This window comes from Anolis sagrei, chromosome 5 (genome assembly GCF_037176765.1).
Source record: "Anolis sagrei isolate rAnoSag1 chromosome 5, rAnoSag1.mat, whole genome shotgun sequence".
Taxonomy (NCBI): domain Eukaryota; kingdom Metazoa; phylum Chordata; class Lepidosauria; order Squamata; family Dactyloidae; genus Anolis; species Anolis sagrei.
This window is the reverse complement of record NC_090025.1, coordinates 47,618,145-47,643,408: the sequence shown is the minus strand read 5'-3', so window position 1 is coordinate 47,643,408 and position 25,264 is coordinate 47,618,145. Positions and strand designations below refer to the sequence as shown.

At 40.0% G+C, this 25,264-nt stretch overlaps 1 long non-coding RNA gene across 2 annotated transcripts in view; it reads right to left on the bottom strand.

Moving 5' to 3' along the window:
• Positions 1–410: 410 nt before the first annotated feature.
• LOC132775469 (uncharacterized) overlaps positions 411–25,264 on the bottom strand; it is a 68,225-nt gene continuing 43,371 nt past the window's right edge. Inside the window, exon 3 of one of the 2 annotated variants that reach the window (XR_009631545.2) lies at positions 411–522. This is a non-coding gene — a long non-coding RNA (uncharacterized lncRNA). Of the gene's footprint in view, positions 523–17,656; positions 19,544–25,264 lie in introns of those variants that run through there. The other variant, XR_009631544.2, reaches the window with a different exon arrangement.

The window sequence follows — 25,264 nt, the reverse complement described above, 5'->3', positions numbered from 1 at the left end:
AAATAGCGTGTAAAACTACAATTCTCTTTATTCCATAGCATTGAGACAGGGCAGTACAAGTGGTGTCAAACTGCATTAATTTCCAGTGTAGATGTACTTCAAGGTCCCTTCCACACAGCTATAAAATCCACATTGAACTGGATTATATGGCAGTGTGGACCCATAATCCAGTTCAAAGCAGATATTGTGGATTACCTGCCTTGATATTCTGGGTTATATGGCTATGCGAAAGGACCCATAGTCTTCAGGTTAGACTATGTTTTGGACTTCCAACTCCCAGCATGGTCAACTGTCAGGAATTATGGGAGCTGAATTACAAAACTAGAAAAGATTGAAATTAGTGAAATAATAGTTGTAATGAATTACTCTAATAACCTGCTTTTGTCAGAAGGTGTGTTCAAGAAGGGGGATTATGTCCCAGCATTCAGAAGCTTAATTTTTTCAAAAAACAAAACAAAAACTTTGCACACTTACATGGTCTGCAATTGCTTGTTCCAAATTTGACCCTTTAGCAGCTTCTCCCTAAACAAATCAGAAATAATAATAAATCACATCTCGCTTTATCTCTTGATTGAGGACCCTTCCACACAGCCATATAATCCAGAATATCAAGGCACAAAATCCCACAATATCTGCTTTGGACTGGGTTATCTGGGTCCACAATGCCATATATTCCAGTTCAAAGCAGAAAATGTGGGATTTTATTCAACTGTGCGGAAGTGGCCTGAGATGCTAAGAAAGGTCACACTGATTCCAACAGAATTTCTTTTATTAAGAAACACACATGAAGGATTGGACTCTGTATCACAATCCTATGTATGTTTTACTCACAAGCAGAACCAACTCAAGCAGCTGAGTTTCAGATTTCATACTCCACCAGTTTCATATTTCAAGAAATAAAGTGCTTGTGGGATTTCCTGTCTCACTAGTCAATATACATGGCCTTGGGTACTCAGCACTTTGACTTCAGGCAGACTAATTCACTATTATGTATATTTAAGACTGCATACTCATGAAGCATTATACCTGAGAGAATAACTTGTAAACCAATGAGATAGCTAACATGTCAAATAAATCATTCTGGCATTGAACTGGTATTGAAAAACCATGCAAAATCAAATATTTGTGCACAATTCCTGCAGAAAAGAAGTGACAAAAAACCTCAAGTAGATGTTAGGAGAATTGAAGATTTTGGTGAGAAATCTCTGTGCATTAGAATAATTTAAATGTCACTGCAAACGATATTGTTAGTTTAATTGTCTTTCCCCCATTTAGAAAATAATTATTGTTTAGAAAAAAATACTGTCTATAGGATTTTTAGATTTGTGGATGCCTGAAATTCTGGGCTGGCAAACTTATTTTCTTATACATACTATCAAGAGTGCATCTGCACTGTAGACTTAATCCAGTTTGATACCACTTGAACTGCCATGGCTCAGTGCTAAAGAATCTTGTGGGTTGTAGTTCTACAAGGTCTTTAGTCTTCTCTCCCAGGCTGGGACCTCTTCTACACTGCCATATAATCCAGATTATTAAAGCAGAGGATCCACATTATCTGCTTTGGACTCGATTATATGAGTCTACACTGCCATATAACCCAGTTCAAAGCATATAATCTGGATTTTATATGACAGTGTACAAGGGCCCTAGATCTACACTGCCCTATAGCCCATGATCAGATCCCAAATTATCCTCTCTGAACTGGGTTATATGAGTCTCCACAGCAATACAATCTGGAGTAAGCAGATAATCTGGGATTCGGTCATGGGATATAGTGCAGTGTAGAAGGGTCCCCAGAAAGTGCTGGTGCCTCACCAAACTACAACTTACAAAATTTCAAAGCATGGAGCCAAGTCAATACTTTAGTAAGGATGCTGAGATACAGATATTTCTAATATAGAGGTGTTTTGTTTTGCTTTGATCTACATTGCATTTATTTAGGCAAATGCTATAATGATGGCAGTATGAGGAGAGCAGCACTAAAGGCACTATCACAAAAGTTACAGGTAACCCGCATGGCCATATATCCATGAATGAAATATGGCCAGACAGCTTGTATGCAAATCCCACTCAACTGCATAACCTTTGCTCTCTATTACATAAGTGACTATCTCTTGAGTCATGGTCCGAAAGTATTTCTTGTTTACTACGTAATTTCCATTAATTTTTATTATTTAGTTCCTCTGCCAAGCAAAGCAGGAAGGACACTCTGAGTGCTGGGATGATTGTAGTTTTTCTCTCTGGAGGATTGATGTCAAGGGAAATGAGAGTAAACAGTCTGAAAAAGCCCGCAGTTTCATGTCTGGCCAGAAGAGGAAGCAGAGACAATGCCTTGGGTATTGTTATTTTTTTTTTTTGTTCAAGAAAATTGATTTTAAACAAAAGGCACAAATAATTCAGAAAGTTTTCTGCATAAGCTCTGCAGAAAACCTTTTGCACCATTTCCATACATTTCATTATTGGCTGTGCGCAAGGCAGGAGTGTGGAAGAAAGGGATAGGTAAAGTGTGGCAAAATGCATTATAGCCAATAGGCAATAGAAGTAAATATACTATAGCTCAGGCATGGGCAAACTTTGTCCCTCCATGTGTTTTGGACTTCAACTCTCACAATTCCTAACAGCTGGTAGGCTGTTAGGAATTGTGGGAGCAGAAGTCTGAAACACCTGGAGGGACGAAGTTTGCCTATGCCTGCTGTAGCCAGTGAGACAGATAATATAATAAATTCAGTTTATTTTAGCTTAATAGGATCAGTAGTCAATATCCTAGTCAATGCTATATTAATTAAAAGCCATTTAAATGCATTCAGGATTAATTTCTATATAAATATGATTTTTGCAAATCTGTGAATAATCTGCAAAAGTCAAAATTGCAAATATGAAGGGCCAACTGTAGATCACATCAAGGAAAAACTGAAGCTGTTGAACATTTTCCTGTTAGATCACTATTTAGAAGCTCTACATGATGAAAAGGTCGGAAACTCATTTCGGTCTGACACACGAAAGACAACTGTGAGAGCTGTATGTGGCTGCCATTATCTAATGAACAGGGCAGCACTTAACATTTTTTTGATTTGATAAATGTAATTCATTCATTCCTGTGCTTTTCCAGCCCAGTCAATCTCATTTTATTTGGATCACTTATTCTGTAATTTACATTTTATGAGGAAAAATTATCCGTGAGATATTTCTTGGCCCTATCATCATTTCTAACATATTTCTATGAAAGCAATTAAACCACATTTTCAAATATTGTACGACATTTTGTGGCCCCCTTATCCACAGATTTAGTATCCACGGTTTGACTCAGCCACACTATAAAGCCTATTTCCCCATTAATGTTTGTATGGCTCTCTAGACACTTAAATAAATTTGTTTGGTACCCCTTCCAAATTTCAGGTAACCTTCGGTGGGAGTAGGACCACTAACAATGACAACAACAACAAGAACAACAACAATAAAGCCTGCAAATACTTTAATATTGTTTTAGGGGGATTCCCATCCCAACCAGTGAGAAATCTTCACCAATATCACCCAGAAGGTGAAAGGAATGGTATTGCAATATTGCACTGCATCTGGAGCAAAATATTTTAAAGGTTTTTGTGGGACTTAAGGTCTCTTGGGGGTGCTAATGCAGTACCCTAGAAATCTGCAATTTCCCACATTTGCTATATACAATTACAAACTACTTTCAAAAACATTTTATTAATTTACAAGGCTTAGTCACTATGCCCTCGTGATAGGCACCATTCCTTCTTTCAAGGAAACATTATCATTGAAAACTAAACTTCCAACTCTGTTCTTTAGAAGTCATGTGACACAAGGATATAGAATGCAGATTGTCAATCTCAGATCTCCCAACATCTTGTCTATATCCAGTAAAGTCCCCAACCTATGGTCCCAACCACTAGTGGTCCACAAGAACTAAAATATGGTCCACGGCCTATCCATTACTAGACTGTTGCAACAAGAGCGTCTGGTCTCGTGAAACCCTCTTATAGTGCCAAGGCTTCTTAAATATGGTTTTATATGGGTGAACAGATGGCGACAACTGGATGGCATATGTTCTGTATCAGAAACTAAATCTGATATGGCCTATCCAATGCAATTTTCTGAATCAGCACCCCAAATTACCAAACTGAATCTAAAGTTGACCCAAAACTGATTTGTAACTCTTTCGGTACAAATGTTGGAGTGTGATCCCTGGTCAAAGTGGTCCCTGGTCAGAAAAAGGTTGGGAACCACTGCTGTAAAGTATCCATAACACCAGAACCGGGTGGCATCTTTGGCTAAGTAAATTTAGAGGATATTGTATCAGTGGCCTAGGGCACCCCCTAATTCCAGATAGTGATCCATGGCTGTGTAGGACATTTGGCTAACTTGTTCTTTGCCATAGTTTGTGCTCACCATTTGGCCAGGCCAAAAATTAAAATGCAACAGACACCTGCACTTTTCCATGCAGAATCCACTTTCTTGATGGTAAATAGTGTTTAAAATGAATATTAGATATCATTAGGCTTATAATTCCAGATTCTGATAAGCATCAGAATATAAAAAAAGATTTATTTGATAACAGGACATGTTCACAGAAAAAGCAAAGTAACAGTAAATTCCCTCCCATAATGCCTCAAACTTACACAGGGACAACTGTAATCTTCTACAACTGTTTAGTTTTTCATTTGGTAAGGATATTTTTTAAATAATATTTGTTATAGTGCCTTTAGTGGTGACATTTGTAAATAATGGATCCTTTCATAATGCTTTGCTGAGACTGAATGTTTAGCACTGGAAAGGGCAAGTGAATATCATGTTGCAAATGGTATCTTCACGCAGCAAGTTTTTTCTTAACAATTGTATCAAAACTGCTACATCAAAACTTCATCTTAATGCTTGTATAGCAAACCACAAGTTACTGACAACACTAGGACAGCATGACAAACCATCATACAGTTGTGTTGTCGATGGCCGGAATCACTGGGTTGCCTTGAGTTTTCTGGGCTGTATGGTATTGTTCCAGAAGCATTCTCTCCTGACATTTCACCCACATCTATGGCAGGCATCCTCAGAGGTTGTGAGGTCTGTTGGAAACTAGGAAAATTGGGTTTATATATCTGTGGAATGTCCAGAGTGGGAGAAAGATCTCTTGCCTTCTTGAGGCAAGTGTGAATGTTGCAATTGGCCACCATGATTAGCATTGAATGGCCTTGCAGCTTCAAAGACTGTCTGATTCCTGCCTGGGGGATCATTGGTTGGGAGGTGTTGGCTGGCCCAATTGCAACATTCACACTTGCTTCAAACAGACAAGAGTTCTTTCTCCCACCCTGGACATTCAACAGAAATATAAACCTCACTTGCCTAGTTTCCAACAGACCTCACAACCTCTGAGGATGCCTGCCCTAGATGTGGGCAAAATGTCAGGAGAGAACACTTCTGGAACATGGCCATACATCCTGGAAAACTCACAACAACCCATCATCTAGTTGCTTGAAATCTGGCTCGTGATACATGAATTCAACCCTGCCAAGAAGCCATTGTTTCTTAGTCACCCTCAGATAAAAACTAAAATCTGTATTTCATTGTTGACTCAAGCTTTGACTTGTCTAGACCATGGCTTGCCATACTCTCAAAACCCACAAGTATGGCATGTTCGCAACTTTTTTTTCTTAGGCTCCTGGCCATAAAAAAGGGGAGAGGGAAGGCAGAAATATATAAATCAGAAAGAAAAAATAGAACGGAGCAGTTTTATTTGGTCAGCTGCCATTGAATTTAGGGTTTAAGCAATGAACTATAGTTAACACAAATCATGACTTACCTTGATGTGAAAACATGCCCTTGAGTTTATTCTATTTTCCTGTTTCAGTTTAAAACTGAAAATTACCTTTGTGTGTAAATTAGCTTTGATTTGCTGTATAACTATGATTTTATAATGTGAAGAGGAGAGGAGCTGGCCCTTCCATTATCCTCTAGAGCAAACCCATGACAATGAAATGTGGAAAAACATAATAAGAAACACCCTGCTCAAGGCCCATTTTTTTGTATTTAATTTTCTCTTATTCTTTTCATAGTCATTTTTTAAGATAAAAGAATTATGTACAAAATCTATATAGGAAAGTAAAAATGAAAAACCTTGTTGAACTATTCTCTTCACTGAAAGCACAACCAAGGGCATGAAAGAGCAATACTTCAGAACTGCAGTAAATTCAGCAAAGAGGTGCCTATCACAAGTAATATTCATAAATTTTACTAACAATGAGCTGAAGTTAACAGGTGAGCTGTGAAATGGCTATTTGCTGATGATGCTATTTTATGTAAGCTAGTTGCAGAATAATTACTGAAGGGCTCCAAAAGATCAAACAGAAGGTAGTAGTATTAAAATGGAAAATGCAGTTAAGTATAAACAAGTATATGGTGGCACGCATAGAAGATTTCATCATTGTCATCGTCATACAATAATCACTTGTTACTGCTGCTGCTACAGTAAATACAACATTAAGATACATAGATGAGCTAGTAAGGATTCGCAAAAAACATCGCATAGACAGGAAGAAGTTCATCTTCTCATAATAGTTTTTTTTTCCGTGTCAGGAACAACTTGAGAAATTGCAAGTTACTTCTGATGTGAGAGAATTGGCCACCTGCAAGGTTGTTGTCCAGGGGATGCCTGGATGTTTGATGTTTTTTCATCCTGTGGGGGGCTTCTCTCATGTCCTCGCATGGGGGAGCTGGAGCTGAGAAAAGGAGCTTACCTGCTCTCCGCGGATTCAAACTACCAACCTGTTGGTCAGGAGTCGTGCCGGCATAAAGGTTTAACCCATTGCATGACCAGGGGCTTCCTCATAATAGTAGAAACTGGAATCATCCATAGATCTAAATGTTATGAGATACTGGAGTGATAGAAATAAGTTCATTTTCACACAATATATATAACCTGTAGTGGTAGCTGTTATCTTCATGGTTTTAAAAGGAGATTAGTCACAGCAGATAAGGTTTGTTATTCTCAGAGACGGTTTGCCTGTGAATACTGGTGGCTGGGAACGTATCTGGAATGATGCTATTGTAGTCATGCCTTCCTTGTGCATTTCCCCTATAAAACTGGTTGGCAAGTGGGAATTAGAGAGTTTAGTGTTCTGATCTGTCACAGATGCCTTTTTATTTTAGAGAAAAAAAGATTATTATTTATCTAAAATTATATCTATGTACAGGGTTCTTAAAACATCAATGAAATCTAGACATTGGGTCAACTTGCCATGTTCTGTTGTCAACCAAAGAGCTTCCCCCATTTTTGTGTGTCTCTGAGATTGGGTTTTACTTTACTTAAGTGATCCCTCATTGTCCGAGTATGATGGCCTTCCTAGAGCAGTGTCTTGACAGTAGATACATAGGTGACTGTGGAGCCCTATTCCTGACCCGCATGTTCTTCCACAGTGAGAACAACAGTTTCTATATGGAAGGGGGTTCTGATCAGGGTTGTCTTGATGCCACCTCCTTTTGGCATGATTCTCCCTTTCAGCCGCCATTCATACCTCTTTGAATTCCACAGCACTGCTGGCAACAGCTGACCTCCAGTTAGAGCACTCAAGGGCCAGGGCTTCCCAGTTTTCAGTGTTTATGCCACAGTTTTTAAGGTTAGATTAAGGTTATCTCTGAGATAGTCCAACTTGCCTTATTACCAAGAAATACTATTTGTCTCATTTTGTAATGCCTACTCTGACTAACACAGCTTTCTGGGGTGCCAGACAGAACATTTTTCCTATCACCTTCTACATAATCTTTTGAAACAGAGATGTCAGGGACTGAAACTACTCTCTGTTCATATTTTTAAATGGGACACAAACTCTTTTCAGAACATAACATTCCACTACTTCTATTACTCCCTAGATTTCACTATAGATGTTTTTAAAAGATGTAAAAAGGTATTAATTATCTGGAGTAAACTCACAGAGAAAATCATTATTGTATTTAAATCACAAATCTTTTGTTCTGCCCATCCTCATAGACTTTTCTGATACTTGCTTTTGGAAAAGATTTTGCATTTTGTAGTTCTTAGGATACAACAACTACAGTGAAAAAAATGTCTACTGAATCATCTTGGAAAACATTAGGTCAGCAGGCAAATTGGTATATGCCTTATCTCCCTTAGCGGTCAAGTGGAGTGGATATTAATTATTAACAAATGGAGGATGGGAACGGCAGATGAAAATTAGAACTGCTAAGATGGTTGAATTCCGTCTTAACATATCCACAAAGATCATGTAATCACATCTGTTAATGGGCAACTTAAGAATGCTACACTTCCTGTGTGACAAAATCTAAATGACCTCAAAGATACGGTCTTCGAAGAGCTTACGTAATCCATACTTGCAGGGCTTGTTTAAACAATTCAAAACTCTGGAGAAGAAATAAAGCCTGGTCTTTATGTTAGCATACACAAGTGTGACCACAGCCACACTGGAGCAACTTAGTCAGAAATAATATTGCATAAATTGGTCCGCAAATGTTTTGAGGGTTGTAGCCTTTTTTTCTCTGTGTGTTTAATCCATAAAAGCACATTTAGGCTGAGATCAGATCCATTCAATTGTATGTGAAATTGCTCCATTTCTTTGCTGTGTATATATGGTGATGTCTTTGCCAGTCTTATTATTCATTGGAAACAGGCAGAAGCTGCCCTTGTCTTTTAATCAAGATGAACTTCAAAGGTGAAGATTGTAAGTGCAGAAATTATTTATAATTTGGTAATAAAAGTTTATGTCCAACATTCCAAATTTCATACATCTGCTCTGGTGTTGGCCTTGAGATATAAAACTGTGGAAGTTCCTTTTTAGAGTGGGCATTCGTGGAAAGGTCATAAATCAGAACCGGAGAGTTCATAGTCATTCCTAGCGCACTAAATTTCCATATTAACATCTTCACCTCAAACATAAATGGCTGAAAAGTTACAATGAGAAGAGTTGTGTTGGCCTTTGTCAATTGAGCTTAATGATGTTAATCCAGACAATGGAACATTTACCTACGGCAGAGTGTTAAAAATGGGAACGATTTCAGAATCCTTGCACAGAGGACCCAATTAAAAATTTATGATGAACTGTAAAACATAAAGTGATATTTGACAGTCTTTCTCTTGTTCCCTTTTTACTGAAGTACAAAACAATGAAACATAAGGCGTTCTTTTACCTCAAGCTACTTATAATAAACCTTTCCTATAGATAAAAAAGATGCTCAGAGGTTGAAAAGAAGCGTGCCTTAGCATTATGTTTATGTGGTTTGATTTGCAGCGGTTCACCATGTTTTTAGGCTCAGAAGAATAAAAGTCACCTTCTGCTTCAAAAAAGACCTCTTCTAAACATGGTGGGAATGCTCTCCACACATTTTAGGGCATTTAGAGTCAAAACGTTGTACCTTTTGGGATGCCGAGGATCTCCAAAACTGGCCTGGGGCTGGGTTGTTGTAATTTTTTTGGACTGTAAGCATTCTCTCCTGATGTATCACCTGCATCTATGGTGGGCATCCTCAGAGGTTGTGAGATTCCTTTTGCTAGTATGGATACTTGGTCTTCAGAGAGTTGTCTGTCAGTCAAATTGATATTGGTTGTGAGATTCCTTTTGCTAGTATGGATACTTGGTCTTCAGAGAGTTGTCTGTCAGTCAAATTGATATTGGTCTGCAACATATCCAGTTCTGGTTTCAACTGTTGCTTTTGGTGTTTGCAGAATTTTTGTTTTTGTCTATTGGTGTGGAGAGCCATGTCTTTCTCTATTTTTCTGTCGGTGAGGTTGTCTATTTTGTCCCATTCCTGGGTATTCATCTTTTGGCTGATGCTGATATGGAGGTGCAACAGTTCCTTGTCTGTGTTTGCGAGTTCTTTATGGATGGTGTGAATTCTTTCTCGTAAGAGGTTGCATTCCAGACAGTCACTGTGAGCCTGTGGTGTTTTGAAAGTCCTTTTGGCTGCAAGAAATTGTAGGATAGCATCTTTGTTTCTGCAGTGTAGAAGGAAAATTAGTTTTTCCAATTTTCATGTGTCTTGGAACAGTTTCTCCCAAAAAGAAATGTTCAATGTATTGTCGAAGGATTTCATGTCTGGAATCACTGGGTTGTTGTAAGTTTTTTCGGCTGTATGGCCATGTTCCAGAAGCATTATCTCCTGACATTTTGCCTGCTTTATGGGAGGCATCCTCAGAGGTTGTTAGGTGAGGCTGTTTGTAGCTTGTGGTCTGTACTTGGTCACCTCAATATAACAGCAGGGCATTTTGTGGATCTCCAGATGTTATCACACACACCCAACATTTCACAGATGAAAACTGGGACGCATGTGACCAAGCAACATTAACATGAGTGAAGATGGCAAAAGTTATTAATGAGGAAGAACGCTCAAGCTAAGAGAGGTTGCAACAGTTTTCTTTTCCCTTTGTCTACAGGGAAGGGCATGTACCGTCCTGTACTCTCCTCTTTGTGACTTCATGGAGTGAAGCTACTTTTACACTTTTAGAACAATTTTTAGCATTTGAAGTAAGCTGAGGATAAGGGAGGGATGGGAGGAGGAGAGAGTAATTGAGACATTTTAAAACAAACTAGAAAGGTGCAGTAAAAGAGGATTAATCTGGACTGTCCCTTCTGAATTTGAACAGTTGAAGGCTATGTGTTATTGAAGAACAGTTCCCATCAGACCTTGCTGTCGTAGCCAATGGTGAGGCATGATGGGAGTTGGGGCCCAACAACATTTTCATTATGTCATGGTGTTCATATATTTAGTACACCTAGATATATGTTATGACTTCATGCCCTGAAGTCCTTGGTTTAATCAAGTTTAGAGGTTGTTTTATTGTCCATTATAAAGGGGTTCAGGAATTGCTTTTTAAATATAGTTCTCACAACGGCTTCCTTTAGGCAAGTTGGAATTTTGCCTTGTGCCAAGGTGGCATTGACCACCACCTTCACCCATTCTGTCAGTCTCCCTCTGACCTGTTTGATCAGCCAGAAGGACAAGGATCTAGAATACATGTGGTAGCGCTCACCTCTCCAAAGATCCTGTCCATGTCCTCTAGCTGAACAAATTGAAATGTATCCATTAACACTTGACAAGCAGGAGCCAGTGTTACATCCATTGGAAGTGTATCAATAACAACATCCAAGTTGCAATGGATCTGAGTGACTTTATCTGCAAAGTGCTATGCAAACTCTTCACCGTGAGCTGGTGAATGGTCAGGGATGTCTTCTTGAGGACCGGTATGTAGTAGCCCTCTGACCTCTTGAAACAGCTCAGCTAGACAGTTCCTTGCAGATGCAATGGTGGCAGCAAGGAACAATTTATCTGCTGCCTCCATTGCCACAGAGTAGGCTTTCAAATACACTCTAGCCGTGCTTGGTTAGATTTGCTTTAAGTTCTCCACCAATGTTGTTCTAGTATCCATCTCACTTCCTTTATTGCTGCCAACTCCTTGAAAAACCAAGGGACTGGTTTTGCTCTGCTCCGCGAGAGGGGACATTTAGGAGTGATTGTGTCCACCACTCTGGCCATTTCCCCATTCCAGAGGTCAGCTAGAGCTTCAGCATAATCGCCTGCCAAGGTGACAGGAAAGTCCCAAAGAGCCATCAGGAATCCATCCAGATCCACAAGCTTCCTGGGAGGGATCATCTTAATTGGTTCCCCACACCTGCAGAGGTTTAGAGTCCCAGCAAGTCTAAACCTAACCAAGTAGTGATCAGTCCATGACAATGGAACTGTGACAATTTCCTCCACATCACAATGACCATCATCCCATCCTGCACAAAAAACAAGGTCCAAAGTGTGACAGCATGGGTAGGGCAAGACACCACTTTGGGACAGACCCATGGTTGTCATGGAGGCCATGAAGTCCTGAACCACTCCTCTTGGGTCTTTCATAGTCGTATTTCAAATGTTGTATAATAGTGTCCATATTCATAATACATTCTTCTATTGAAGGGAAACTGTTGAGCAGCAAGGTGGGCGGTACACCAACAGAATCCCTATTCTGTTCCGGTTACCCACCTTTAGGTAAATATACTTGAATGCTGTTGACTGTGGGATGGGGAACCTGATCAAGGGGATGGAATAATGATAGACTACTGCAAATCCACTTCCCTACCCCCCCCCCCCCAGGCCTTGCCTGCTGCTGCACAGAGAATCCAGGTGGGCAGAACTGAGAGAGATCACCCTCCCCCCCTCTCCCAGTCTCATCCAGCCAGGTCTCTGATGCAGACCAGGTCAGCACACTCATCCAGAATCAAGTCCTGGACTGCAATTATTTTTCCATTTACTGACCTGGCATTCAACAGCTGCATTTTCAACCTAAGCTGACTACCACTTGGTTATCCAGGTTATTAGATATAGGAGACAGTTTGGGGGCAATAAGCACTCTATTTCGCTCCCCATTTTGGTGGTGCTGAACCTGTCTCCCCTGCGTCCACATCTCCTTCTGCCCTGTATGACTCCAGTGGCTACCCCACAAATCCAGGGACTTTCTTCTTCCTTAGGAAAAAAAAATCCTATGTGGGGCAGGCTACCAGATGACAAATTAAACCTTATATAAAATCAGCCACGCTGATGTTAAAATTAAAAGCAAGGCAATAATCTTAAGGACCGTCAAGCAGAGGGACACTATCATGCCACCCCCAAAGTGGCTCTCCTAAAGGGGCGAAGCCACTTTGGAATAAGGTTGCGGCTGTAAGTCTCTTGTGGGTAAACCCAGGGCCAAGTATGGCAGCCGAGCTGGACAATGGCAAATACTCAGGTCCCAGGGTCTCTCCTGCAGCAGGGCCCAACAAAGCTCTCCCAGGCCTCTAGGTCAGTCCTTTTATATTCTCTCCTCGGAGGCTGCTGGGACAGCAGGTTGGAGAAGTAGCAGGTCTCCTCGCTCAATCCTCAGGGCCCAACAGTATTTATGATTGTAAATTTTATATTATGCATTAATGTAGAATCAGCCCTGCTCAGAATGGCAACTTTCTCTCAAATTTACAATCAGTTCATGAGCTCTGTGTTCACACCTGCTCCATCTGCTCAACATACTTTATATATCATACTTCATATATATATCCCAGCTTTACCATAAAGCTCATGTGGTCACCTTGAGGTGATTACAACCTCTCAGTTTAACCTACTTTACAGGACTGTTAAGATAAAAATGGGGATGGGAGTGAGAAAAATATTGTACAGCTCCTTTAACTTCAGAAAGATAATGGAATAAAACTAGTTCAAGTACATATAGCTGGAAAGCCAAGATTATCGTGAAGAAATTGATGCATTTCAGTGGCCTTTTAGGATGTTACATGAGTTACAGCCTTGTAGAAATTTACTTGGAAGTAAGAGACACTGAACTTAATGTGATTTACTTCTGAGCAGTTACATCTATTGCCTTGTTCATGTAAATTAACTTGAAATGTATAGAAAAAGTTCTATTATTCTCTCTCTCTCTCTCTCTCTCTCTCTGGGTGCATCTATAGAACTAATGCAGTTTGATATCACTTTCATTGTCATGGCTTCCTACCCCCACCCGCCTCTGATGTTTTTGTTAGGGCAATCACTTTTCCCAAGACTGCCTCCCACCCACTTTTTTCATGGATTGATGGCTTGTCCTTGTGAAAACATTAAATAGTTTTACTGCTGGTAGTGCAGAGTTCAAGTTGGAGTTCTGAATCCAGGGTTCTGCTGGGACAGAGAATTTACTGGAAAACCTACATGTTCCTGGATATATTCCTGTGATTTTGGAGATGTTTCCAGGGTATGACTAATACAGAAATATTTGGATGTAGTCACTTTGCACAAAGTTCAGAACACCACCGGAATCCGATAACTAAATAGGTTGGCATGACTTATCTCTCTCAAAGCATGGAAATAATTAGTTTTAAATAGCTTTGTTACTTGTAATTTGTTCCTTTTTCCATTTCCCAGTTATTTTTGCTACTTGTATCATCAAGGTGATGTGCTCAGAGGAGAAAAGCCGTATCAAGTGCTGGATTATTCTGTGTCTCGTGCTTTGTGTGTTTTCTTGTAGCATGATACAGAAGTTTGTAACATCCAGTTTAGGTTATTATTTTAATCCAAAAACAGGAATGTTTTTAAATAGCTACATCTATAATTGCTATTACAGCCAGCATATCTCATTAGCTGGGGTTAGGGGTTTGGGACCCTTAATGAAAATGGAAACGCTGCAAATTTAAAAAAAAGTGAGAGATGTTGTATCCAGCACTCTTTAAGTCTTCCAGTACAACTCCATGGTCAACCTTTGGTGGAAATCGATCATAGAGTGGCACTGGAGCACCTAGAAATTCCTAGAAAGACCATATTAATAAAAAATCTACAAGTAATCAAATCCACAAAAGTTGAACGCACAAGTGTGGAGGAGCAACTGCAACTACATTTTGGGTATTCTATACAGTTTCTTTTTCATGTCAACAGCAACTTGAGAAACTGCAAGTCACTTCTGGTGTGAAAGTTACCTCTATACCATAGTAACTCACTACTGTTAAACAGTAAATTTCCAGGTTCTGTTTTCTGTCTTCCATAGAAAAGTCAGAAAAAAGCAATGAGGAGAGACAGGGTGACTATCAACAGGATATTTTCAGACACTCTCAGCCTCTTTGAACAAGGCAAGGCAGCTGAACTGCAGTCACACCAGGTAGCTCCCTCAGTCCTATTACAGTGGACTTCAAATATGTCTTTTACTGGCAATGTTGCAATTTTATTCACAGTGAATGGGTTTCCAGCTTTGTGCCCTAAAACACACAATACGGTGTGGAATAGAAAAATCACAATCCTGCATTTTGAAAGTTAACCACTTTAAACTGCATTTGAATTCAATAGGACTATACCTCTTGCATTAAAATCCATGTAACATCATATATTTTAATTTTGATGGTGATTGTGAGGTCAAATTAGACTAAACCCACAGATATGAAGGGCCCATGCCTCACAAGCATTACATTAACAGCCCAAAGTTTCAGATAAGAGTGAAGACTCATCAGGGTGAAGACAAGCAACAGAGGTTTATTCAATCTGACCTGAAAGGATGCATATACGGCTGATGCCAAAATGTACAAATAGAAAGCATGAATTTAGACAGCATGGGTTTTAAAGCAGTTTAATTTCCATTCAAGCTCCTTGCTCCTTCCCCAGATTGGCCAAAAGAAGGGGCTGGCCTGGGCCCGCTCTCTGGCTGGGCTTCACTGATGTCACTGGCTCCAGGTGGAGATTCTCTCCCAGCTAGGAAGGGATGGTTGTGGTTGGTTTCTGACATCTTAATCAGCTGTGGGAAATGGCCTTCTGGGATGGGATGACCCCAGGAAATTCCTGTGACCATATTTGGGGGTTCAGGGGGCTTCCGACTACCACAATAGTCCAGCTTTGGGTGATAAATATGGGGTTATGATAACTAAGTGTCCGGAGTCCCAGAAACAATGGGTGATAATCTTTGCCATTAGAGTCCAGACTTGGGTGTTTATTGTGAGTCCTTGGTGATGAGGAAGTTTTCTGGGGGAAAACAGGCATGAGGAATCTTGAAGCAAATGTGATGATCTCCTATAATCAAGCTTGGGTGTCAAATAAAGGAATGCAAATGAGAAGACATAGTGTGAGTCCCTGTTTCTGTGGCTAGTATTCTCTCAGCCCGATGGAGACTATCATCTGAGCAAGTACCAGCTGGTGTTATCAGATTGGGAGCGGAAACTGCCTGCTGATCTACATGTGCCCACAATGAGCCTCCATTGTCACCTTTGTTTAGGGCATCACCCAGTCCCAGATGTCCAGGAAATTCCTTAATGGGGTGAGCAAGGAAGTGAAGATCCCTGTGGCTTGTCTGGGTCAAAATCATACACTTGATACATATATTGGATATGTTGTTGTTGTTGTTCATTCGTTCAGTCGTCTCCGACTCTTCGTGACCTCATGGACCAGCCCACGCCAGAGCTCCCTGTCGGCCTAAAGGATATAAGATAGGCAAAAAGTTACAAAAAATATAAATTTCATTAAAGAGTTGGGAAACGATAACGTCTTTGTATGAGATTCGCTGCTGCAGATCTATCCAGGAAGAGTGGTGGTCGTAGTTCTGTCTGCCGGTATTGCTAATTGCTGGAACCGTGGAGGTTTAGTCAAATAATAATCATATCCTACTGTCCTTGGAGAACTATAAATCTCTGGGGTGGGGGTGAAGTGTTTGACAGCAGCTGAGTGTATGTGCTGTCAACTCACCTGACAACTTATGGTGTCCTTAAATTTTCATAGCATTTTATTAGGCAAGGAATAGTCAGAGGTAGCTTTGCTGCTCCTTTTCAGAAATATAGCCCAGGGCTGACCCTGCTTAGTTCCCAAGATCAGATGGGATATGTGCCTTTAGCTTATTGGGCAATGCCTTAAATTGTTACCTAGGATAGCTATTGCTCATTATATGTGTTTTATATCTGTTGTAGGGTGGTCAGATTCAGAGTGCTCAGAAGTTGAGGAAGGGGATGCTGGGATAGAGTTGGAGGGCCCATGGGAAGATAGAAGTAGCCTGGAGAGAGTTGTTTTGGAATCTCCTGGCAGTTCCCATGAGACTGAAGAAAGTGATATCCATTCTCATGAGAATCTGCCAGAAGTGCAGGCTGAGAGATATGTGGGAGATAAATGTTTGTCCAGATCAAGGTGCTCGGAACTTCGGAAGCAGAGCGTACAACAGAGACAGACTTGTTTTTCCCAGTGGCTTAGAGGTAAAGAGAGGAAAAGCAGGTGTGTGAGGAATTATGTCATGGCAGGCATGTAGCCGGGGGGGGGGGGGGGGGGAGGGGGGAGCTTTGGGGGCTTTAGCCCCCCCCCCCCCAAATTCTCATGGTGGTCTGAGAAAAGGTCTTACTGGTACATTATTTAAACTGTTATGTTTATTCATATCATGATCTGATCACAATGTTCAATATATCTCATATGCATGGGGATATTGGGGTAATGATACAAAAGGTTTGCTAGGGTAGACCCTCTTTCACTCAGACTCAGCCCCCCCCCCCCCCCGAATCAAAATCCTGGCTAGGGGCCTGTGTCAGGGGAGGAATTGAGGCCTTTTACATGGTTTTCTGCTGATTACAATCCTTTGTGAGAGCAATACTGTATTCAGGTGAACAGCCCTTGGTTCCTGTCTTTATGTTTTGAAATTCGTGTATTCAAGTTTCTGTTTCTAGTTTTATGTGTGGTATAGGTTGCCTGACTTGGATTCATGCTCTCATGTTTATGGATATCTGTGGATGACTCTTGAGACTGTATTTGAAAGGTTTTTGCAATCTTGGCTATTTTGGAAATAACTTTTTGAACTTTGATTCTCCTTTTTATAATGGCTTTGTTTTTATATATTCTTCTCTTAATAAACTGTTACTTACTGGATTACCCAGACAGAGTGTGGTTTGTGGTGAAAAGGTGTTTCAGGGCTCTAGTGCAACAATATCCTTAAAATATATTATTGTAACTTTCCTACTCTCCAATCTTAATCATTTTTATCCCCATTGTACAGGTGAGCAACTGAGACTGAAATAACAGGATTGTGAAAGGAAAATACCCCAAGCAGTGCTTTGAATCTTTTATGTTTCATTGTTCCTTTATAAATCCATTTCTAATCAATTTCTTGAAAGCATGAAAGCAGGTGAGTAGTACTAGAAGCCTGAAAAGTCCATGAGACAAGAAGGGATACATTATTTATATTTTTATTACTGCTCAGAAAAAAATTGCTAGCAGATTCCTTAACAGAATGTGTAATGGTTGAATATTGTAACTGCCATTTCTTAGATGTCACACAAGGTTTTTGAATTGTTTTGTTTTATATGTGCTTTTAAAATGGAGGGAAAATAGGTTAAATTATTCTATGCCATTTCTTTTGAAGCTAGAGGCCTAAAGTGAATGAGAAAAGCTAATGATTTACTGCATGGGCAAGTTTAAAATATATGCGCTAGTACATTTTACTGCCCTGTATATTCATGCTTTGTTCCCCTGGCTTTTAAACCATGAATAGAGAGAGAGAGAAAGAGAGAGATAATAACTTCCTAAATCCAGTGATATCTTTTGAAAAATTGCCCTAACAGATAATGGCAAAGTTAAGAAAACACACAGCTATAAATACATAATTTCAAAGTAACCTCATTGCAGCCGGGCATCTTTCTGCTTGTAACACAGAAGCTGAGTTCTTATCTTCATATTTTCATAATGAAAGCTCCCCAAGCACAAGCTACTGTGGCAGATTTACAGCATTTGAGCAAGAGAACTGACAGACAGTTTAATATGAAAGGAGATATGATGTCTTTAATGTACTGTGATGTTACCTCTAGAAGGGTAGAAAGTATATGTGGGTGTGGGGGGAGCTTTGTTCCTTCTACTATAACCACCAAAGCAAATCATACTTGTCCACTGTATAAACAACTTGAGAAAAGTAATAAATTATTGATAAACTAAGCTAAGGGATTCTGCATATCTAGGTGGAAAGCACACTTTGAGGTTAAAGAGGCAGGTCCAACACAGAACGTGAAAGCTCAGGACAGTCTAGACCAGGCCTGCACAGCATATGGCCCGCGGGTCAGATGTGGTCCACAAAGGGCCTCTCTTGGTTTCCCCTTGGGCGGTTGGCTCTGTGCCTCCCTGCCTGACCAGAAAGGCAGGCCGGCGAAGGGCCAATTGGCAAAGGAGAAAAAAGCCTAGGGTTTTCGCTGGGCACTGCAGGCCACTGTTCTTCCCTTCCTCTTTTCCTGGTCAGGCAGGCAGGAGGGAGGAAGAGTGACCTGCAGGAGTTTTAAAAAAATATCGGCCCTTCAGAAGGGCCAAGTTGTGCAGATCTGTTCTAGAGAAAAGAAAACCTTTGGATCATCAAAAGAAAGACATGAATGAGGACAGATAATGGATGTCACCAAGGGAGTGCTAAAATAATCATGTGATTGATTATTGGCTGCCTTCACACACACACACACCCCTTTTCATCTTGATAACAACAAGGGATGATTAGGAAGAGCTGCTACAGAGTTGTGGACCTCACCAGGTGCCCAACCCTGTCAAGTTCTGTTGCCTACTCTGATCACCTGAATCCTCTGAAGATGTAGACCATCTTTTTGTGAAATAAAAATCCTGAAATCCTCACCACTTTCCATATTTAGTTTTAAATCTCACATCCATTTTTAAAATATTTAGCAAGCAGTTCTAAATGTATCCCTATATTTCCCTTGGGGGTGGGAGGTAGCATTAAGTAGAAAGGCACTGAATCTATGATCTTTCAGCGTGTCTCAATCCTACTCTTTTAGTTCATTAATCAATGGACATTTCAGCATTTGTGAGACCCTTAGGTATATGGCTGGCAGCTTTCTGGGCTCGTAGCATCATGGATTTCTTTCATGATTATGACCTCCAAAATGATACTTGTGGTGTGGCGTCAGCTGACCATCTATCTTTCAAGACTGTTAAGTAAAATTATACAAGATTGACCCTATTATCTGTTTCAGTGGCCTTGCCTGAAGGGAACATATTAAACATGAAGTGTGAAGGTCATCATGGAGAGTTCTGGCAGGCATTCACTTTTCAGTGGTTCCACATCTTCCTGGAAGAGAAATCCCAAAATATAATCAAGGTGGCAGTAATTTTTCTGACATCTTCTTAGAGGAGATTACCAAATGTGAATTCCCTGCTTCCCCCCCCCCCCACCCTCACAAAGAAGTCTTAGCTACCATATATACTTGTGTGTAAGTAAACCTTACACATATAAGGCAGGTTTGGGCTGGAAATTATGGTTTTTTTATGACTTGTGGATAAGTTGAGAGTCATTCTGCTCTTGGCCACGGCCGCCATTTCCCCTCCCAGAAGCGGTGCCATGCTAGAGAAAGTAGAGGAGGGTCAGTGTTTCTTTTAGGTTCTCCTAGAATAAATGATACTCTTGCCTTTTGCCATTCAATTCACATGTGGTTCCTTTTTTGATACAGTACTTACATTGATCCTTAGATCGGTCTATTCCATTTTTTCAAGTTGTGTTTCTGACTAACACCTCTAGACTTGTATATGAGTATATATACAGTATATTTTTCCAGTCCTAAGCATGCTTACTAGGTAGGGATTAAGATTAAGTGAATATAGTGGCCCTCCTGGGTAAAGAAGTGTAGGACTGTGTTGTTAATAACTTGTCTCACAGGAGCAACATCTTGCTTTGCTAAGTTGAAAATATTAGAGAAAGAATGAAAAAGCTTAGTTCGATTTTAAGTAGCTGCTTTTTTACGACAATGCTCTTGATCATATTTTGATATAATCTGGCCAAAATATGGAAAATACACTTGGGGGGGGGGGTGCAAAACATCCAGAGACCTCCAGCTAGGATGGTCAGGGAGAAAAGAATGGAAGGTGCATTAATTGCTAATGCAGCTTCCATTGATTTAAATGAATCTTCTTGAAGGATAGCTATAACTCAATAATAATGAATGTACTTGGATGAGTATTTTACTGTACCTTTCATAGACAATACTCAAAAAGGTAACTGTGTTACCTGGCTGCTGCAAAAATGGCAGTGGCCTGTGTCACATTAAATTCAAGATTAATATATGCATTATTGTATGAGTTTAGTAGACTGTTACAAATTTCCTATGAAAGCGCATGCTATAATAATTTTATTTGTCTGTCAGGTGCTATAGATCGGTTGTTTTACTAAAGACTCTCTTAAATTAGTTTTATGTTTGCCAAGGAAATGTATATTTTGATTTTATATGGCTTCCCATCTATAATTCTTTTTACTACATTCAGTGCTGCCTTTATTGCTGGAAAAGTACATAGGTTCTGAGTAAAATATCCATATTTCAGCCAATATAATAAACTGAATAAGCTCAATTAAAATAAATTCAAAGAATAAAATTAAAAAGAAGTGTTTACATACATTAACGAGTTTACTCAACCAGCTGCCCTCCAAATGTTTGATACTATAATACCCATCAGCCCCTGCTAGTGGGGAGATGTGATCTGTAGTCCAAAACATACAGAAGCACCAGTTGGAGCAGCAACTAAATTAGCCTGCATTTGTAGCCTTGTGTTAACCTGGGAATAAGCGCCACTGAATACATTGGGAATTTGTTCTTAGTGACATGTTTAGGAATGTGCTCATAATCTATTTTTACTTTTACTGTTTCCAGACTTGCTTGTTTTGGTGAAAATGGGCACCTATTCAGCTCCTTTCTACTTACTGTCTCGTACTGACAATTGATAGCTTGGGAGACACTTATGGGCACTTCTCTGTCTTGATGTCATGTATGACAATGTTCAACGGGACCACAAGAACCTCTGCAGATTAATTGTACCTCTGACACAATCCTGCAGATGGATTCTTTTCCAGAAACTATAGCTCACTATGTAAATCAGTTTAGCAATTAGAATGCCTATGTTGACCAAAGGGGAAAAATCAGAGGCAGATAGTAATGAGAGACCATAGTCATGGCTCCAGTAGAACATATTATTAGCATTAACCTTAGCGCTAGGTCATGCACTGTCCCTTCTAATGAGTGATGTTAGGGCTTCTCTGACAGGCTTATTCCAAGCAGAAGAGTAACATAACCTTTACTATCTGATTATGCCAGGAGGCATATATGAACTGCAGTAGGCTAGACAAGCCTAGCCCTGTGTTATAAAGCATAATTTGATTTCCATCCTCTTTCCTTCTCTGGCCTTTTAATTTCCTGGCAGCAGAGGAGAATCCAACAATCCAGCCTTGTGTACATTTATTTGGCAGTCGGGTTTCATCAGATTCTATGAGACGGTGCCATCCTAAGCATGTTGACTTAGAAGAAATTACTGAATGGGGTTTACTTCCAAATAGACATTGGTGTAATATAATTAAATGTGAGTCAAGAATTACAGGCAGCATTAGTTACATTCATACTGTATTGAAGAAGACAACCAATATTGAGTGGTGGATTTTGGAAGATCATAATTTGAACGTTCTCAGCCTCAGTGGTAAACCCCTTCTGAACAACTCTTGCAATAATAATAATAATAATAATGGTAAGTTCTCCTTAAGACCAACACAAGTGGTAAATGAATTGAAGGACATTGATTTTGACCATTACTGGTAGAACAAATATTTATTTGCACACCTGATTATTCCCCAAAAAAAAATCAGAATTTGAACCAATAATAAATAAACAAATTTCCCCAATAAGGAGCCTAAATAATACAAAGGCACCATATCCCATCTGACCTTAAAGACTAAGCAGGCTCAGGGCTAGTTTGATTGATTTGATTTTCAGGTCTGTCCAGAGGGACATATTTAAAGAAGAGGTCGACTGCCTTCATAGGGGAGCCAGTCTCCCTGAAAACAGCTGTAAGCAAGTAATTTTTATTGATTAGCCCTTAGGCCATATCAGGGCTAGTTAGTACTTAGCTGGGCTTAGCACAGCGGGTTAAACAGCTAAGCTACAGAAAATCCTGCCAACTGAAAGGTTGGCATTTCAAGCCTGATTTGGGGTGAGCTCCTGACAGCAGCCCAGCTTCTGCTCACTTAGCAGATTGAAAACCAAAATGTGAGTAGATAAATAGATACCGTTTTAAGTGGGGAGGTAACAAAAAAACGTACCCATAAGGACATGCCAGCGATTAGCTCAGGAGGACTTCAATGGACAACAAAACTCCTTTGCATGGAAGATGGTGCGATAGCACCCCCCTTGGCTGGAGTTGAGCACAGCTTCCAGGTGCCGGAAATAAAAAAAATGGGAAAGCCTTTACTCTGTTTATGTATTCTCTGTCCTTATTAATTGTATAACGGCATTGAATGTTTGCCATATATGTATTCTGTAATCTGCCCTGAGTCCCCTCTGGGAGATAAAGCAGAATATAAATAAAGTATATTATTATTATTATTACTTGGAAATGGGGTCGCCAAGGAATACCAGGTGCTGTGTGCTATATTTCTGCAGTAGCAATGAATATTTGAATATTTTTTGCCTAACAAAACCCTATAAAACTCAGGAGGTCACCATTACTCAACGGACAACTTCAAGATCCACACACACACACATATTCCCAAGATGCTACTTAGCTATGTCATTGTTTCATAAATATGACAAAGTGGAAGCAAATGTGATGTTAGTGGATTATATATTCTTCAGCTAGAACTCCTATGTGCTCCAGGGTAGAGTTTGGAAACATGTTGATTGAATGGTTCTGGGAGTTACACTTTAAAAAAAACTTTTCAAAATATACTGAGAAAACCAAGTGAGATTGGGAGCTAGATGATCATGATGTGATTTCTTGTAAACTGACAGATTCGCAGTGCTAGGATTGCTTTTGCTGCACGAGAGAGTTGTATATCCAAACAGTAGGGTACATATATGCCTCCCCCCATGTGGGCCAGGCAGTGGTGGCTGCATTTCAGATGCCCTTCTTAATCAATCATGGCTCGAGAGAGGGTGAATCTTTGAACTGCCTGTGAGGGACAGTATGATTGGCAGAAAATACAGTGTAAGCCTGTCTGCTGTTATAGCTTTGGAGTTAGGTTCAGCAAGAAATCCACTCTGATCAATGCCACCCAAGCAAAACTATCAATAATCAGAGGAATGTATGACAGAAAAGAACCACTGTTTTCTATCACAAAGTAGCCCTTGTTAGCACTAACACTTAGCTTGGGGATGTTCAGCAAACAGGCTGATGATTTAAAGCGAAACCCGCTTTTTCAATGCTTGCTTTTAATGTAATTGCTTGGTGTATTAAACCTTGTTTACAGTGTTCGGTTAATTTAAAATATTGACTTAAGTATCTGCTTGTATAGCTCTGCTCTGTAATGCAGAAAACTATACATCTAAATGGACTTTTCTGCTTTAGATCTTCCTTTAGGAGACCCTTAGAGAGATGATCTCTTCCATATCAATACCTAATTTCTAGCCTCTTGCATGATGGTAATGATACATGGCTTCTTTTATACAAGGCAATAAATGGCTTCACTTACGTAATAATTTAGAGGCAGCATGGCTCATTATAGTGGGGATGGAGCTAAGATCAAGAAGAAGAAAAAACACCCTGAAATGTTGATTTGCCTGCCTCTGTTATTCAGCATCTTGACCCAATATTTGTAGGTCTTACATTAATGGAACTCCATGTTATTTTCCAGAATCTTGAAGTAAAAGATTGATCATGAGTTTTGGATTTTTCTTCAATCCAGAGTCCTCATTTCCAAAAAAAAAAAAAGTGTCAATGAATAATAAGTAATCTAGGCTTAGGAAATATTCAAATATTTGGTTTAAGGGGTAGAAAGTCTAGATAAATAAGAAAATGTTACTTTAGTGTCAAGTCTGTGTATGAGAAGTAAAAATTAGAAATCTGGTAACATTAGAAACTGGGAATCTAATGCAGTTTGACATCACTCTAATTCTCACAGTTCAGTGCTATGGAATCATTGGAGTTGTAGTTATACAAGTATACAACAGGATAGCAGAAATGTATGTGTTTCTATACAAAGACCTGGATCATATTGGTGACCCAATTACCAGTGTGTTCCTTCAAGTTGATTATGACCGATGACCATATGTTACAGTTTTTTTGGCAGGATTTCTTCAGAGTGGTTTGCCATTGCTTTCTTCTCAGGCTTTGTCTACACTGGCAGGTTAATCCAGGGCAGTAGAGGCCACATGCACCATCCTGAGCCTATGCAAGCAGCAGGTTGGAGTCCAGATAGTCTAGCTTCACCAAGATTCCCTGCTGGAAATCATCATCTGTGTCATTGTCACCACTCTCACATGGCCACAGAGCTCCAAGAGAATTCTTGGCCTTTGCAGGCATCTCCTGCTGATTTGTGAACAGTGATTCCATATCCTTTTTCCTGCTTATACAGATGCTTCTGTTGATGTCAAATGAGGCACCCTTGACAGACAAGAACTCTCACATAGCTCTGTGCCCATCTGGGAGCAATCACAGCATCATGGGCCTGGTGAGTACAGGGGAAGGTACAGTGGTGGCCGATGTGGACAGTTGACTGGTTCAAATTAAACTTGTTCCAGCTGTCCACATTGAACCTAAACTATGGAGTTACTCCAGAATTTCAGATAAACTTTGGAGCCTCCCTTGCTTTTACTTAATGCAGGGCTATCCTGCAATACTCACTGGAAGTTCAGAGACATTGTGGGGGCAGCCAAGATCCAATGGACAGCAAGTATGGGTTATTAGACCTGTGCAGGCAAGCCTTAATGCTGAATTAGATTCACAGCCTGGTCTCCCAGAGTCCTAGTCTCCTCAGTAGACCAACAGGGTTAATTGTTGAATGGTCAGTATGTAGATAAATCCTATTAGTCCAGATAGT